This window comes from Octopus bimaculoides, chromosome 8 (genome assembly GCF_046866305.1).
Source record: "Octopus bimaculoides isolate indiv1 chromosome 8, ASM4686630v1, whole genome shotgun sequence".
NCBI lineage: Eukaryota > Metazoa > Mollusca > Cephalopoda > Octopoda > Octopodidae > Octopus > Octopus bimaculoides.
In genome coordinates this window covers 635,620-652,585 of record NC_142935.1, presented here as the reverse complement: position 1 = coordinate 652,585, position 16,966 = coordinate 635,620, and the positions used below count along the sequence as shown (strand labels likewise).

The following is a 16,966-nucleotide window of genomic DNA, read 5'->3' as shown; positions in this document are numbered from 1 at the left end:
TGTGTGTATCTGTGTTCTACATGATACGGGGAGGGGGGACAGTTATGTGGTGGTGGTGGTGTGGGGGGATCATGTTTCAAGTGAGACTGGGAAGGAAGTTGAGGCAGGGTAACCCACATAGACGCCCCCCCCCTTGCCACCCCATTCCAATGGTGGGACAGACCCAGACACACACACACACACCACCGACAAGGAGTTCATATGGGGTGGGGGGGGGGGGGTAAGTATTGGGTGGCTGGTGAGGTGGGAGTGGGGGCTAAGGAATGCCCAGCAAACACAATAACATATACTCACTCCCTCACACACACACACACCTACCCAAGCAGCCAGAAAGGCAGAAACACACACAAAACCAAGTCTTAAAAGCTGAGGAAGCTCTGACCTGATGTGAGTTCTTTTTACTTGCTAAAAATAGCAGTCAAATTTCCCCTGTCACATGATGAAAAGAAGAACACATAGCATCATGGGCTTGTTGATAGAAGAAGAAATGGGGGGGGGGTCAAAGATGGAACCCTTATGACTAAAGCTCTGGTCAGGCTGGTTTAGCCTGGGGCTAAACGAAAACAACATTTCCATGGAGCCCACAGGCATATATACACATACGTATATAAACAAGCACTCCTTTGTTTACAACGACAAGTGTTCCAGTTGATCTGATTGACGGAACAACCTCCTTCAATTGGATCAGTGCCCTACACACACCTGCACCCTTAACATAGTTCTCAGGAGAATTCAGTGTCACACAGAATGGGACAGGATTGGTCCTTTGAAATACAAGTACGACTCTTTTTTTGCCGGCTGAGTGGACTGGGGCAATGCAAAATAGAGTGTCTTGCTCAAGGATACAACGCACCATTAAGGATCGAATTGTTGACCGTATGATTGTAAGCTCAACACCCTAACCAGTAAGCCATGTGCCTTTACCATATATATCATCATCATCGTTTAACGTCCGCTTTCCATGCTAGCATGGGTTGGACGATTTGACTGAGGACTGGTGCAACCGGATGGCTACACCAGGCTCCAATCTAATTTGGCAGAGTTTCTACAGCTGTATGCCCTTCCTAACGCCAACCACTCAGAGAGTGTAGTGGGTTCTTTTAGGTGTCACCCGCACGAAAACGGCCACGCTTGAAATGGTGTCTTTTATGTGCCACCCGTACAAGAGCCAGTCCAGGGGCACTGGCAACGATCTCGCACGAAAACCCTACAAGGCCAGTCAGGTGGTACTGGCAACGGTCACGCTCAAAATGGTGCATCTCATGTGCCACCCGCACAAGAGCCACTCCAGGGGCACTGGCAACGATCTCACTTGGCTTGCTGGGTCTTCTCACGCACAGCACATTTCCAAAGGTCTCGGTCAGTAGTCATCGCCTCGGTGAGACCCAATGTTCGAAGGTCTTGCCTCACCACCTCATCCCAGGTCTTCCTGGGCCTACCTCTTCCACGGGTTCCCTCAACTGTTAGGGAGTGACACTTTTTCACGCAGCTATCCTCACTCATTCTCACCACATGTCCAAACCAGCGCAATCGTCTCTCTTGCACACCACTACTGACGCTTCTTATGTTCAGCTTTTCTCTCAAGATACTTACACTCTGATGGGTATGCACATTTACATTACACATCCAGCGGAGCATACTGGCTTCATTCCTTGCGAGCTTACGCATGTCCTCAGCAGTCACAGCCCATGTTTCACTGCCATGTAGCATGGCTGTTCGTACACATGCGTCATACCGTCTGCCTTTTACCCTGAGTGAGAGTCCCTTTGTCGCCAGCAGAGGTAAGAGCTCTCTAAACTTGGCCCAGGCTATTCTTATTCTAGCAGTTACACTTTCAGTGCACCCACCCTCACTACTAACTTGGTCACCCAGATAGCGGAAGCTATCAACTTCCTCTAGTTTTTCTCCCTGGAATGAGATAGAAGTTGTTTCCTGTTTGTTCACAGTGTTTATTGCACCTGAACATCTGCCACATACAAAGACTAACTTTGTAGTTAATCTGCCTTTGATATTGCTGCACCTCTTATGTGTCCATAGCTTGCACCGGGTACATCTTATAGAGTTACTGCCTACTCCTTTACTGCATACTGAGCAGGGCCATCTACCTGAAGGGGTTTGTATTTTATCTACCTTCCTACTTATTAGGATTTTGGTTTTTGCTAGGTTGACTCTAAGGCCCTTCGATTCTAGTCCTTGCTTCCACACCTTAAACTTCTCCTCTAGTTCTGATAGTGACTGCGCAATTAGTGCAAGGTCATCAGCATAGAGGAGCTCCCAGGGGCAACCTGTCTTGAATTCCTCTGTGATCACCTGGAGGACTATGATAATAGGAGGGGGCTGAGGACGGAACCTTGGTGGACCCCTACCTCTACCCGGAATTCATTACTGTACTCATTTCCAACCTTCACCTTACTGACAGCATCTCTGTACATGGCTCGCACAAACCATTCTTCTATCCCAAGTTTCCTCATTGACCACCAGATAAGGGATCGGGAGACCCTGTCAAAGGCTTTCTCCATGTCAACAAAGGCCAGGTACAGAGGTTTATCCTTGGCTAGATATTTCTCCTGCAGCTGTCTCACTAGAAATATGGCATCAGTGGTGCTTTTACCTGGCACGAACCCAAACTGCATCTCATCTAAATTGATTTGCTCCCTAATTAGTTGGGCTATGACCCTCTCCGTAACTTTCATAACCTGATCTAACAGCTTGATGCCTCTGTAATTATTAGTGTCTAAAGCATCACCTTTACCTTTGTAGCAGTTAGTTGACTATGGTGCTGCTACACCAGTCATTGGGTATGACTCCTTCGTGTATCACCTGGTTCGTAATACGGGTGACTAGGCTGTAGCCAACACTGCCAGATATTTTGAGCATCTCTGCAGTGATACCTGATGGGCCGGGGGCTTTCCCTGTCTTCATACTCTTAATTGCTTTATCTACCCTGGTACTGTCAACTCGGATAGCTGATCCCTCTGTTGGGTTGACATACGGCAGGCTCTCTTTCTCCCATTCATTCTCTTTATTAAGCAATCTATCGTAGTGGCATCTCCAGACCTCTTTCTTTGCAGCCTCATTTAGTGCAAGCGTACCGTCATCCATGCGAACACATTTCTCTCCTACAACATCACTATTCTCTCTCCTACACTGTCTTGCAACACGAAATACCTCGAGTCTTTGGTCCTCACGGCACAGAACATTGGCAAATCTTTTCTTATCTGCTTCCCCTCTGGCTAAATAAACCTGTCGCCTAGCTTCCCTTCTGGCAGATTGGTACAATTCCCTGCTACCACCGTTCTTCCAGTCCTTCCAAGCCTGTTTCTTTTGTCTAATAGCCCCGTCTACATCCTTGTTCCACCACCACATATATATATATATATATATATATATATATATATATATATATACATACATGTATATATACATGTATATATACACACACATGTACATACATATATATGTGTGTATATATATATATATATATTATTATTATTATGTAACTTAGATAGAACCATCCCTATAAGAGTTTTTTATTCTCATATTGACTGAATATATGTATGTATGTATGTATGTGTGCGTCTGTGTGTGCCTTTGTGTCTGTCTCTCCTACTAGATAACAACAGCTGTTGGTTTGTTCCACCCTACCCTCATAACTTAGCACAAAAAAACCCCCAAAAACCCTGCACTAAAGACAAAACTTGAAACGTGGAATGAAATAAAAAATCTATATTAATGACAACCAGTGAAGAGAAACATAACGAGAGTGTTACGAGACTGAAAGATTATGGGTGGAAGTTAATGAAGAAGCTGGAGTGAGTTTCAATTTGGAGTCCATGTTGAAAGAAAAAGATTTGGAAGAAGACAACGAAGAGGAATAGAAAACTAATTGTATTCAATGAAATGTATCTGAGAAAGATGTTGAGAGCACACTGGCAGATCAGGTCAGAAACAAAGAGATTCTGAGAAGAGCGAGGTTGTGACCATTGCAAGGGATTCCATCTGGCTGGCTCCATTCTGTACCTAACCAATCAGCAGGACTTGAAAACAACCATGGCTTGAGTACTACCTGATAACGAGTGTGAAAAAAGGGAGGCCAAAGATCCCATGCTACCCGGTGGTGGCCATTTCAAGATGACCCGAAGACTTGCTGGGGCTGCCTACTGGACCCTAGCAGCGGGAAATTTAGACACTGTCACGTGACAACTTGCTGGGGCAGCCTGCTGGAGCCTAGCAGCAGGTATAAAAAGGGGAATTTGACAAGACAATCAGTCGGACGCTGACACTCGTTGATGCTGCATTGAAGAGGCCAGGGAATAGAAGAAAGAAGACATGCACCCAACACCGGAGCTGAAGACACCTCCGAAAGGGGGGGAGGCGCTACGTCAAAATGGTAGGGGAGTAGGGGCCGAAACCGGACGTGGATCCTCCTGATGATGTCTTGAGCTAACTGGATCCTATAAAGGAGCTGTTGTGGTAGCAGACCACGAAACATGGTTGAAATTCCTCAGCATTATGTAGAATGGATGTGTGACGATAGAAGCTGAATGGAACCCACTGGAGGAGGCTGGTTGCCCACTGCCCTGAGCAAAAGTCAGTTTGCTTTGAATTGTAGACATTGAATGAAGTTTTAATTATCCGTTTCCTAAGCAACAAGCAGAGCATCAACAATGTTCCTAATCATGTGATATAAAAGCATTTTGTCGTTTGTTTTAAAAGCTGGGACAAAGACCGTTTAAAAAAGTCTGTGTTTCCGACCACTTGGATAAAAACCTGAAACTATCGCGTAAAAGTAGTTGACAAGTGATAAATATAGATTAATGTATAATAGAGTCTATGAGACTGTGTGTGGGTGAATAATTAGCTGTTTGTTGTTGGTTTGAATAAAATTAAACATCATTGAACACACGCACACAGATGTACATCAGGTGGAACATGAGACTAACTTTAATGAATGCTTTTAATCTCATAGGATACATATATATATATATATATATATATCTCATCATCATCATCATCGTCGTTTAACGTCCGCTTTCCATGCTAGCATGGGTTGGACAATTTGACTGAGGACTGGTGAAACCGGATGGCTACACCAGGCTCCAATCTGATTTGGCAGAGTTTCTACAGCTGGATGCCCTTCCTAACGCCAACCACTCTGAGAGTGTAGTGGGGGATTTTTATGTGCCACCAGCACAAAAGACAGTCAGGCGGTACTGGCAACGGCCACGCTCAGAATGGTGTATTTTACGTGCCACCTGCAAAAGAGCCAGTTCGAGGGCACTGGCAACGATCTCGCTTGAATGTCTTTACACGTGCCATCTGGCACAAGTGCCAGGAAGGCGACGCTGGGCACAGGTGCCATTAACGGTGCTCGAAACGTCAAAGACTTTCTCTATTCCCGAGCGTTAAACTAATACATCCTTTTGTTGTTTACACCACCTGTCATCGTCTGTTGTTTTTTTTATTCGTAAATTCTCCCATTTATATGTATGAATGTATTTATGTGTGTATATATATATGTGTGTGTGTGTGTGTGTGTGTGTACGTATGCATATGTAACTAACAGGCATTCCCGTCAGTTATGACGATGAGTGCTCAATGATCTGATCAATGGAACGACTTGCTTGTGAAATTAGCATACAAGTGGCTGAGCACTCCACAGACATTGCATAATCCTTAACATAGTTCTCATGGAGGTTCAGTGTGACTGAGAATGGGACAAGAGTGGCCCTTTTTGAATCCCATGTACAACTCCTTTCTGCCAGCTGAATGGCAGGACACAACACCACCACCGGGAACTCACAGCCTTGCAATTGAGGGCAGGACACACTGCAACCACTAAGCCACAAGCCTCTACGATGCAAACACATACATACATACATATATACATATATATATGTATATACAGTGGCATGTAAAAAGCACCATTTGAGCATGGTTGTTGCTAGTGCTGCCTGACTGGCCCATGTAAAAGCACCCACTTCACTCTTGTAGTGGTTGGCATTTGGAAGGGCATCCAGCTGTAGAAACCTTACCAGATCAGAATGAAACCTGGTACAGCCTGCTGGCTTGCCAGTCCTCAGTCAAACCATCCAACCCATGCCAGCATGGAAAGTGAACATTAAACAATGATGATGATGATGATGATGCATATGTACATATGTATATTTTAGATAAAACTTTGATATGTTTCAACCAAAGATTGGTCCAGGCCATGTCCAATTTAATAGCACCACCTGATAGGATTATCTAAATCCTTTTAAAGCCAAGTTTTGCGGTATCGTGGTCCACTCAAGTGGGGAGTTCTTGTTGAGTGAGTTGTACCCAGGTATGGGTGGCTCATCTGGTATTCCTTGAAAAAGCTGATAGGATCCTTTTCCTCTTTGATCAGTTTTGGGACAATGTTAAATAAGGCAGGGCCCGTTGAGGCCCAAATATTCTGTTTTAGGTTCAAACTGGCCAGATCTGGCCACTCACACCTCCCTAACAATGCCATTCCAAAAAGGAACAATTACATCGCATATAAATAAAAGTTGGTTCTAACTATGATATTAATGTCATCTACATATCTGCTGTAAAGTAGAAGAGTTGTGGACCGTTCTGCTAACATATGTTTGAGTTTTCTGTCCCAACAGGTCATGAAGAGGCCGGCCACATCTCCAGCTACACCAATGCCGATGGCTGCACCTTGAACCTGCATGTATAGTTTTTTGTTGAACTTTACTATGTGGTTATTCAAGGTGGTTTTTATACTGGCCCCTATTGCATGAGCCATCATTTCCTTCACCTGATTGTTGTTCTCAGGTTTTGGGTGGGTGCAGTCCAGCCACTCCAGCGTTGAGTGGTGCTTCTTTTTCACTGCTGAAGTGATGATGGGTGGTCTTCCCCTCTGTGGCCTGGTGGGGCAGAATCTACTGAGGTCATGGTCATCCAAATAGTTACTGTCGTAGCTTAGTCTGAGGAGGAGGCCCAGTTCCCTCGTGTTGACCTTGCGGAACTCCACTTCACTCTCACAGATCACCTGAATGCATATCCCCACAGCAAAATCTATGTCTATAGATGAGTAGAGTGAAATCACATCCATACTACCCACTACACAACCTGTGAGATCGTTGGAGTAGTTGCAAGTACTGATTCTACTGAGGAGATCTTCCATGCTCACACAGACATCTGGAGACATCTCTATGAGAGGTCGTAATACTTGTGAGAGGAAGTAGGACAGTGTACAGTTGCTGGAGATATTTGCTCCTCAAACTGGTCTGGTTGGTGGTCCCATGACATGGTTTATGTAGGGTTTGTGGTCTTTGCGTAACCCGTATAGTGTAGGAATGTCGTTGTTGGTAGCTTGGAAATTGTGTGCTGTCCTTTTTGTAGGTTGGAGTATGTTGCACCACATTCCCATGTGTGCGTTGAGGATTTTTTTCCACTTTTTCATGTTCTTGTGTAACTTCTCTCATGTTACTGATGTGTTGTTGCATGGTTTGGACATAGTTCTGACGGCTGTCTATTGACAGTCTGCCAGACTTGTCCGTAGGGAGGCACACTAATTCCCTGTTCCTAATTCGCTGTCTCAGTTTATGTAGGCCTCTGTCAACAGAGGAGCTGATTTGGTGGGTCCCCTCCTCACTATGTTTTTTAGTGGATTTGTTGTATTAGTCTAAGATATGTCGGAGTCTATTTCTTGCTAAGGAGATCTTTGCTTCTGTTTCACTGTCGATTTGGGGTGGGATACATGCCCTTTTGTTGAAGGGTAAGTCTGTGGGGGAGATCCTTGTCATGTCATAAGATTAGTTGTTAGGGTTAGGGTTAGGGTTGTAGAAGGCAGAGTGTAGGGTGTTACTATCATTGTGGTTGTTGTTGTTGTTGTTATAATAATAATAATAATAAATAAGTAAGGATCATTTTCTCCATACTAGCACGGGTTGTATGTGTCCTGTTGATATCTGTTTCAGTTTAATTCCTTTTGCAATGTTTTCATAAAATACAGTTGTTCCTTGGCTTACACAGTTTTCTGTTTCTTAGTTTCACTTTAGCAACGAAAATGTGATAATTAGATGCGGGGTAGCCATGTGCTTTCTCTGCAGCAACACACCTCTACCTGTCCCTCTATCATACTACAGCTGAGGATGAAGCCACCTCTCTCACTACTAGCAATCTACTCTGCCTTGAAATTTACTTGGTAATTTTACTCGTGTCAGTGTTACCGAAACTGTTTCTCAGACATAGAGAAACCATGTCAAAACACACATTAGAGCTAAGTGTAGTAATTCGTCTCAGATCATGTGAAATAGTCCAACCCATGACAGCCTGGAAAACGAATGTTAAATGATGATGATGATACATATACATGTTAATTGTATTTCTTATTTTCATTGCAATAATTAATTTGTTTCTATTATAAATAAAAACATCAACTTCATTTCGCATGATAACGATTAGCTTGATGACTTGTGGATGCAATGCACTTTCACGTGTGTCGCAGGCACAAATGCCAGGAAGGCGACGCTGGTAACGATCCCGCTCAAAAGGTGCTATTTACATGCCTTCTACCTTACAATTAACTAAATTGGCATAGAATAATGGTTTCATATTGTTTTATAATTAAGATCTAAACTGTTAATATATGAATGCAAAAGAGATTGTTGAAGAACTGCGAACCTACTTTTGGGTCCCCCTGTATATAGTAATTTCATTCTAAGACGACAATGTGGTAAGAACCTTATGTGGTTGATAAGTTTCGATAAAGAATACTGTGTGAATACAAGGACAACTGTATTTAGTAAACAAGTGTATTTCATGATTCAACACATTAAAAAAATCAAAAAAATCTGACGTTCAAATGTTGTTGGTTGATATTTTGCTCGTTGTTTGCATATCATGTTTTCTGTTATAGTTGGCAAATTGCCAAAGGTAAGTAGTTTTTCTATTTCATGATTCGACATAAGAAACAAAAAAAAAAAAACAATCTGACTTAAAAAAAAAATAATAATCTGACTTTAACCCTTTCGTTACTATATTTCTGGCCCCAAAATACACCCCTCATGAGTTTCAATTAAATTCTAAAATAATCATGAATTTAGACTAGTCTCATTAAACACCTGTAACTTTTTTATTTATCAACATATTAATGTGATATTTGGAACATAATTAAAGAAAGGGTTCTTAATCAATTCTATTGCATAAGTTTTGTCTCACAGTTCTACACGTACTGGGGGGGGGGGGTACTGCTAGTGTCTCTCACATGTATATATTGGTTCAGCTTCACGAATCGTACTCGTTCATAATACTGGAAATATATTCATCGCCAAAAGGTTCCTGATCGCTCCAGTAATTTGTTATTCTGGGTAACTGTCTAATATCCATGATAATATTTATGGCAAAAAATGCCCGTATTTCATCTACAGTTGCAGGAAACTGCAAGCGATCTTGTTTTTCCCGGTTCGTTTACATTCTTCGTAACGGTTTGTTTCCGCAGTAATCAGTTGAAACAAGCATGAAAAGGAAGTCTAAAGGTTTCGCTTCCTGAGAAAGACTATGGCTAGACCCTGTTTCCTCACAAAAATTGTTAATAAAAACGTTTGTTTTAATTTTTACTCCATTCTGGTGTAAAATCATCCTCGCTGTCACCGTCGCCGCTTTCAGAATCGCTGATTTCGGTTTCGGATCCAGAAATATCCGATTCCTTATCGTTCACCACGTGCATTTGTAGCTCATTCATTCTTTTCTTCGATATCTCCATATCTTCTGCTGAAAAACCTTCAAATTCGGAATCACTGCTTGATAGCATGAAACTCCTCTCCATCTTCAAAGTTGAAAAAAATCAACGCCGCAAAAAATGTGGAAAGAAATCTTCCAAAATTCACTGAGTTCAAATATCAGGCCAAACAATGTGGGAGACAATAACTCAACTGTTTGCAAAGTGAAATCAGGTGTTTTAACGACTGTATTAACGAGATTTGGGTTCAAATATACATTTAAATAACAATGGGTATGCTCGGCCGGCTACGGCCGGGTTAGTCTTATGAACCAAAAATCTTTTCGGCCGGCTACGGCCGGGTTAGTAACGAAAGGGTTAAAAAAAAAAAATAATAATCTGACTTTAAAAAAAAAAAACAATCTGACTTTAAAAATAAAAAATTTGACTTTAAAAAGAAAAATAATAATAATCTGACTTTAAAAAAAAATCTGACATTCAAATGTTGTTGGTTGATATTTTGCTCGTTGTTTGCATATCATGTTTTCTGTTATAGTTGGCAAATTGCCAAAGGTAAGTAGTTTTTCTGATTTTGTTGAGTATTTGCTGTTTTTCTTATTTTGTTGAGGGTTTGTTGTTAGGATTGGGGTTCAGACTTTAGACTATATTAGGGTTAGCTTGGGGATTTGTGAATCGTTTTTAGAGAGAATAGTTAGGTAAGAGATCAAAGTTTGACCTAGGGGTTAGGCTTTGTGGCGATGGGGAGGGTAGAGATTAAACAGGATCAGTACTGAAGATGAAGGTTTGTTGCGAGTGTTGATCATGGTTTAATGTTGGGTTTAGCAGTGAAAGACAGGGATGAGGGCTAAGGTGAATGTTTTGTGCGATCATGCCTCATCCCCTACTAGAATAGGAGGGAAGAGGTAGGCCCAGGAAGACCTGGGATGAGGTGGTGAGGCACGACCTTCGAACATTGGGCCTCACCGAGGGATGACTTCTGACTGAGACCTTTGGAAATATGCTGTGCGCGAGAAGACTCGGCAAGCCAAGTGAGACCTAAATCTAAGGCCTCAGCCAGTCCACTTATGCGTACCTTCCTTCATTGGACACTAAACTCCACTTGCGAAGACCTGTTGAGGTAAGTGAAATTGAAATCGAGTTGAATTGGACGCTAAACTCCACTTGCGAAGACCGGTTGAGGCAAGTGAAATCGAAATCGAAATTGAAATCGAGTAAAATTTGATGGCTGGCACCCATGCCAATGTCGTCGCCTTCATTAGACACAAAACTCAGCTTGCGAAGACTTATTGGGGCAAGCGAAAGCGAAATTGTGATGGCACCTGTGCCCAGCGTCGCCTTTCTGGCACTTGTGCCTGCGGCATATGTAAGGACTTTCGAGCGAGATCGTTGCCAGTGCCCCTGGACTGGCTCTTGTGCGGGTGGCACATAAAATACACCATTTTGAGCATGGCCGTTGCCAGTACAGCATGACTGGCCTTCGGGCCGGTGGCAAGTAAAAAACACCCACTACACTCTCTGAGTGGTTGGCGTTAGGAAGGGCATCCAGCTGTAGAAACTCTGCCAAATCAGATTGGAACCTGGTGTAGCCATCTGGTTTCACCAGTCCTCAGTCAAATTGTCCAACCCATGCTAGCATGGAAAGCGGACGTTAAACGACGACGATGATGATATATATATATATATATATATATATATATAAATTGGAAATGTAAAATAAAAACAAAAGAGAAAGGATTCTGTATATATATATATATATATATATATATATAGCATCCAAGCAACCAGGGGATGTTTAAATCCGGAGGCACTCCTGGGGATCACCTGTATGGGTACCGTCATGGGAAGAGGGCGTCCAGAGGCAGGTAATATGTTGCTTAAACCGTAGTTTATGCATTTACTTGGAGGACAATCAGTAAGTTGTCATAATAGTGTTTGGAGTGTGGATATGTGTATACATATGAGTACGTACATGCACATATATGTTTGTGTGTGTATGCCCATATACATGTTTGTGTGAGTGTGTATGTATGTAGACATTATGAACACAGGAGGTGTTTCTTTCTTTTTTTTATAAATCTCCTTTTACAAAACCACTACATTATAGGGATGTCAAAAAACCGACACCGGCCCCTAAGTGATGGCCTTGAAAAATTCTGTTTTAGTCGAATGAATCGAATCCAGCACTTATTTTGGTCTGCTTTGCTGAACTGCTAGGTTATAGGAGCATAAACACCAACACCAGTTATCAAGCAGTGATGGGAGACAGACACACAGACATGAGGAGACACACACACATATATTTTCGATGGGCTTCTTTCAGTTTCCATCCACCAAAACCACTCACAAGGCTTTGGTCGGCTTGAGACTATAGCAGAAGACACTTGCTCAAGGTGGCACGCAGTGAGACTGAACCCAGAACCATGTGGTTGGGAAGCAAGCCTCTTACTACACATAATATATGACAAAGATGGTGGGATAGGCTGGAAGTATAAGGTAAGTGATGACGTATGAACGGTCAAGGGGCCTTGCAAGTAAGACAGACATGTGAGCAGAAGGACAACTAGTGCGTATGACTTTTGCTTTCGGGCTTTCGCTTGGGACAGACATGATGACCCCGCAAGAGTTCAGGGAAATTGGCGTTAGGTTCTGGCCAGAGGTTAGGTCGGTGTATCCTAAGTGGACAGTATAAATGTTGCGAGAGGACCCATGTGACAGATGAACCAAGCTTTATAGCCCATTTCACACACCTGCTTATACCCACTGATCCACTGACTTGTACGAGTTAAGGCAGCTGGTGTATATATATATATATACAAACATATATGCTGTGTGTAGCATCGTGTGAAAGAGGGAGGCTATTATCTATTCCAAAAAAAAAACTTTAAGGCGCTGCTCCAGCATGGCCGCAGTCTAATGAATGAAAGAAGTAAAAGAAAGAAAGGAACATGAGAAAAAAACCCATACATTTCGTACGTATACCTGCGGCTAAAGACACGCAGCTAGCTTTACTGATTGAGTGTGACAAGGGACGGATTGATGTCTAGCAAGATATATTTAAACGAAGTCTATGAAAAGCATTCGACAATCCAGAATCGACCCACCCTCTCTGATCGAAGTAACCAAGTCTCGGAGGTAAATTCTTCCATTTATTGTGAGATGATGGGGGGTGGATTGGTTCGTAAAAGTTTTGCTTCGTCTCGACGTTTCCATGGAACCTTTGATTTCTTTGTAGGATGCCAAGAAGATTCCGTCCAGATTCTCTGTTGTCGGCTGAATTCCTGATTGTTGTTTCTAAGTTATTTGGGGATGTAAGGTCGGTGGAGTTGCCTCCCCTTGTCCGTCTCTGGTTTGTTTTCGATAAGCCTGGGTTCATTTCTGTGTATGTTTTTGGTTTATTTTCCTTCAGCAAGGGCTTATCCGATGCCTATTCTACGATGAACTGTGTTTCGTAGTTAATAAACAAATTGCTTTATCTTTGCCAGCCTTGTAGCGAGTTTGTTTCTTCAGCTTCACAAGTTGTTTGCCACAGTTTAAAGACACTTTCCAAGCGTTGACCATCTCAATGTTTCTTTAATTCGTTGTAGATTTCCTCATCTATGTTCTTCAATTTTTCTTCATTGCTCAGCGCTCTAAGCTTAAGCAGTTCTATTTCTGTCTTCATGTTTTCCAAGTGTTAGTTTCTCCCATAATTGTCTTTGTTGGTCCTGTTCGTTTGGAATACGTTTAATTTGGAGTTTATGAGGCAGAATTTAACCAGTGTTCATAAATTTCTGCCTTGTGCTTGTTTTTGATGATGTTCCAGAAAGTAACCTTTCTGGCTTTAAGTTTTTCATTCTATATGTGTATAATGCGGTTTTTAGTTGCTAGTGGAGGGGGATGGGCTTCTATCTTGTGTATCATCTTTAGGTGGATTTTCATTTAAGCAATTATTATGTGGTAAAGAATGAAGAGTGGTGCATAATTTGGACAAATGTTGATTGAGCTGTTGCAGGGATTGTTCTTTCTCTTCTTTTCCTCTTGTGTGGAGCGAGTAAGTTCATCAGTGTTGCTAATCAAAAGTTTCAAATTCGTGTTCATCTCTCTCAGTTCCTTAAGAGTCTCTTCATTCCTTAAGAGTCTCTGCGTCTCAAGAAGATTAAGTTTGTCCAAAGACACCTGGAAAAGGTTTAGTTTTTGAAAGCATTATATTTCGGTTGCCTACTTCCATGAGAGTTACCTTGTCTGTTGGAATACATTTTTAGATTACTGGCGTGTACAATACATGCTCACACATGTATGTATGTATGTATATATATATATATATATATATACATACATATGTATACATACATATATATACATACATATATATACATACATATATATATATATATATATATATATATATATAGGTAAGTGGTAGGTTTGCCTCGATCCTTCAGGGGTAGTCTGAAGCATCCAAGCAACCAGGGGATGTTTAAATCCGGAGGCACTCCTGGGGATCACCTGTATGGGTACCGTCATGGGAAGAGGGCGTCCAGAGGCAGGTAATATGTTGCTTAAACCGTAGTTTATGCATTTACTTGGAGGACAATCAGTAAGTTGTCATAATAGCGTTTGGAGTGTGGATATGTGGATACATATGAGTACGTACATGCACATATATGTTTGTGTGTGTATGCCCATATACATGTTTGTGTGAGTGAGACTGATAGAATAAGTACTACGCTTAAAAAAACAATAAATCGGTCCTGGTTTTGATTTGTTCAACTAAAATCCTTTCAGGAGGTGCTCCAGCATGGCCGCAGTCAAATGAGTGAAGCAAATGAAAGAATATGTTCCACCACCACCACTACCCCCTGATAAACGAAGACCACCACTCACCGTATCAGTTGACTTTGGGTCAAGACAAGACACTGTGGTCAGACAGTGATGGACACAGTCCAAAATTATGTCCACCCACGGCATGTTGACATAGGTAGGTGAACAGCTGGACACACCATACTTGAGACGGCACACTTCGTCAAACTGCTTCTCCACATGGTGTATATGGTGGCGCACCCTGGTGGAAGAGAAAAAAGAACATGAATGTGATTGAGGGTAGATATGGAGTTCTATGTGTGAGTGCACAGATTGCATTTCAATTGAATCTCCTGACTACAATGCCAGCTTCATATAACCAAGCTATCCTTCTCCCTGGAGACTAGCTTACGGTTTACCCCTTGTTTAGATACCTATTACTTCCAAAGTCCCCACAAGCTATGAAACATGTGTGACTTGGGTTTTTTCTACTCCATTCCCTAATTTTGGATGTTTATTCGCATTTCAAGCAACCCCCAACTGCTAACCATAAATTATAAAATAACCTTCAACAAAGCGTTAGTACGAAGTAGTGTTTTAGGTTTGAACAGAATTTAGGTTAGTTTGAAATATGTTTTGGTCACATGTTTCAACTGCTGCAGATATTGTGGAGAATAAATTTCTCTTATGATAAAAAAAAAGGTATGAAAAGAGGGGTTTGTTCCGTGTCACCCTCTTTCAGAAATCTCAGAGGTTTTGGAGACTGGATTTTCATCCGGTTGAGCGAAGGAGACCCAGATGAGCATGATCAAGTTTTAACAAGCAAAATGCTGACAAACAACAACAACAACAGGATCAATATATTTCTGGCCCTTACCTTGACGCAAGATCCACAGCCATTTTACAGGTAGAGATCCACTGCAAGATCCACAGCCATTTTACAGGTAGAGATACCAAGTTAAAGTGATACATTTTGAGAAGATATGAATAATAATAATAATAAATGGAGCAAAATGCATAGAAATAAAAGTTCCTTTAATTCCTACACATGTTTTAAAATATATGAGAGAGCTCTTCTACAAAGAAGTAAGAGCTGCTGGAATTCCTCATATATTCCTCTTCAAGGGAATCCACAAATAAACATATGAAAGCAAGACAAATACGAAATGATGAGGTAACTTACGAGCTAAGATGTTACATGGTCAGTGACCATTAGAAACGTTTGTTTACATAGAGATATAAAGGGATCAATGATATTATTCCATGGGCTTTAGGAATAAGAACCCTTGTTTACATAGAGATAAAAAGGGAGGAGGTTGTAAACGTGATGCTGAAGGTTTAAATTGAATGAATGATTGAAATGTGGGGAGGAAAGTTGCTGAGTGAAAAAGATGGAGGAAGGGAGATAACTAAGGGAAACCTCAAATTAAACATATACTATATAAGGAAAACGAATTACATATTTATATGAAGTGAAGAAAGTGAATAAAAATAAAACATCATAGCCTATTATATGGATATTAATGTTAGTTAATGGTAATACAGGGTTCAGGATATTTATTGGAGAAGTAATCATGATAATAATATTCACGTTTACAAGAAGAATAGAAATACTTATTTGAAGTCACCGGAGGTACGATCAACAGCCTGTGTGGCATTACTAAGAAGAAATAACTTAGCTAACTGCAGAAGGGGAAAATAAAGCACTAGTAGTGAATGAGGCAGAAGTATATATCTATATATATATATATATATATAATATATAATTTAGGGAAAATAACCAAGTTTCAAGAACTCATCGATGAAAATCCACTATCACATATAGAAAAATTAACAATCAAAAGCACAATAAATGAGTAGAATATAAAACAAAGTAAATATCATAAGATAAAGATAATAAAGATAATATAATAATTATCTTTATCTTATGATGTTTGCTTTGTTTTATATTATACTCATTTATTGTGCTTTTAATTGTTAATTTTTCTATATGTGATGGTGGATTTTCATCAATGAGTTCTTGAAACTTGGTTATTTTCCCTAAGACTATATATTTTAATCTATAAAGCTCAATTTAATTTTGATTTTTTATAAATTGATTTTAATTGAGTTTTTACCTGTAATTTTGGATGTTGTCCCTAATATTATTATATATATATATATATATATATATATATGTATACATACACTTACACACATATATAAAAGACACAGGTTGTGTGCCATCAAAACTCACCGTTGTCGTGTGCCCCTTGTGCTGTGGCATCTACAAACTCCGTGACGGGCCAAGAGTAGCTGGTCAATACGGAGTCGGTAACGCAGTCAATCAAGGGTCGAAGGATGGAGTTGTAGAAGTCAATGATGACATCTGGGGGCTGAGAGGGGAGAGAGAGAGAGAGAGAGAGAGAGAGAGGCTTTCGATGAGACATTCAGGACACACAAATGTTCAGAGAAAAACAGAAAGATGGATTT

At 41.1% G+C, this 16,966-nt stretch overlaps 2 protein-coding genes and 1 long non-coding RNA gene across 7 annotated transcripts in view; 2 read left to right on the top strand and 1 right to left on the bottom strand.

The window, feature by feature from the left end:
• The window catches only part of LOC149134280 (uncharacterized), an 880,637-nt gene that overhangs the window by 242,983 nt on the left and 620,688 nt on the right, over window positions 1-16,966 (top strand). The gene's annotated exons all lie outside the window — the stretch shown is intronic.
• LOC149134287 (uncharacterized) overlaps window positions 1-16,966 on the bottom strand; it is a 227,343-nt gene that overhangs the window by 146,316 nt on the left and 64,061 nt on the right. The window lies entirely within an intron of this gene.
• Window positions 12,639-16,966, top strand: part of LOC149134288 (uncharacterized) — a 38,057-nt gene continuing 33,729 nt past the window's right edge. The window contains exon 1 of the long non-coding RNA XR_016242794.1: window positions 12,639-12,847. This is a non-coding gene — a long non-coding RNA (uncharacterized LOC149134288). The remainder of the gene's footprint in view (window positions 12,848-16,966) is intronic.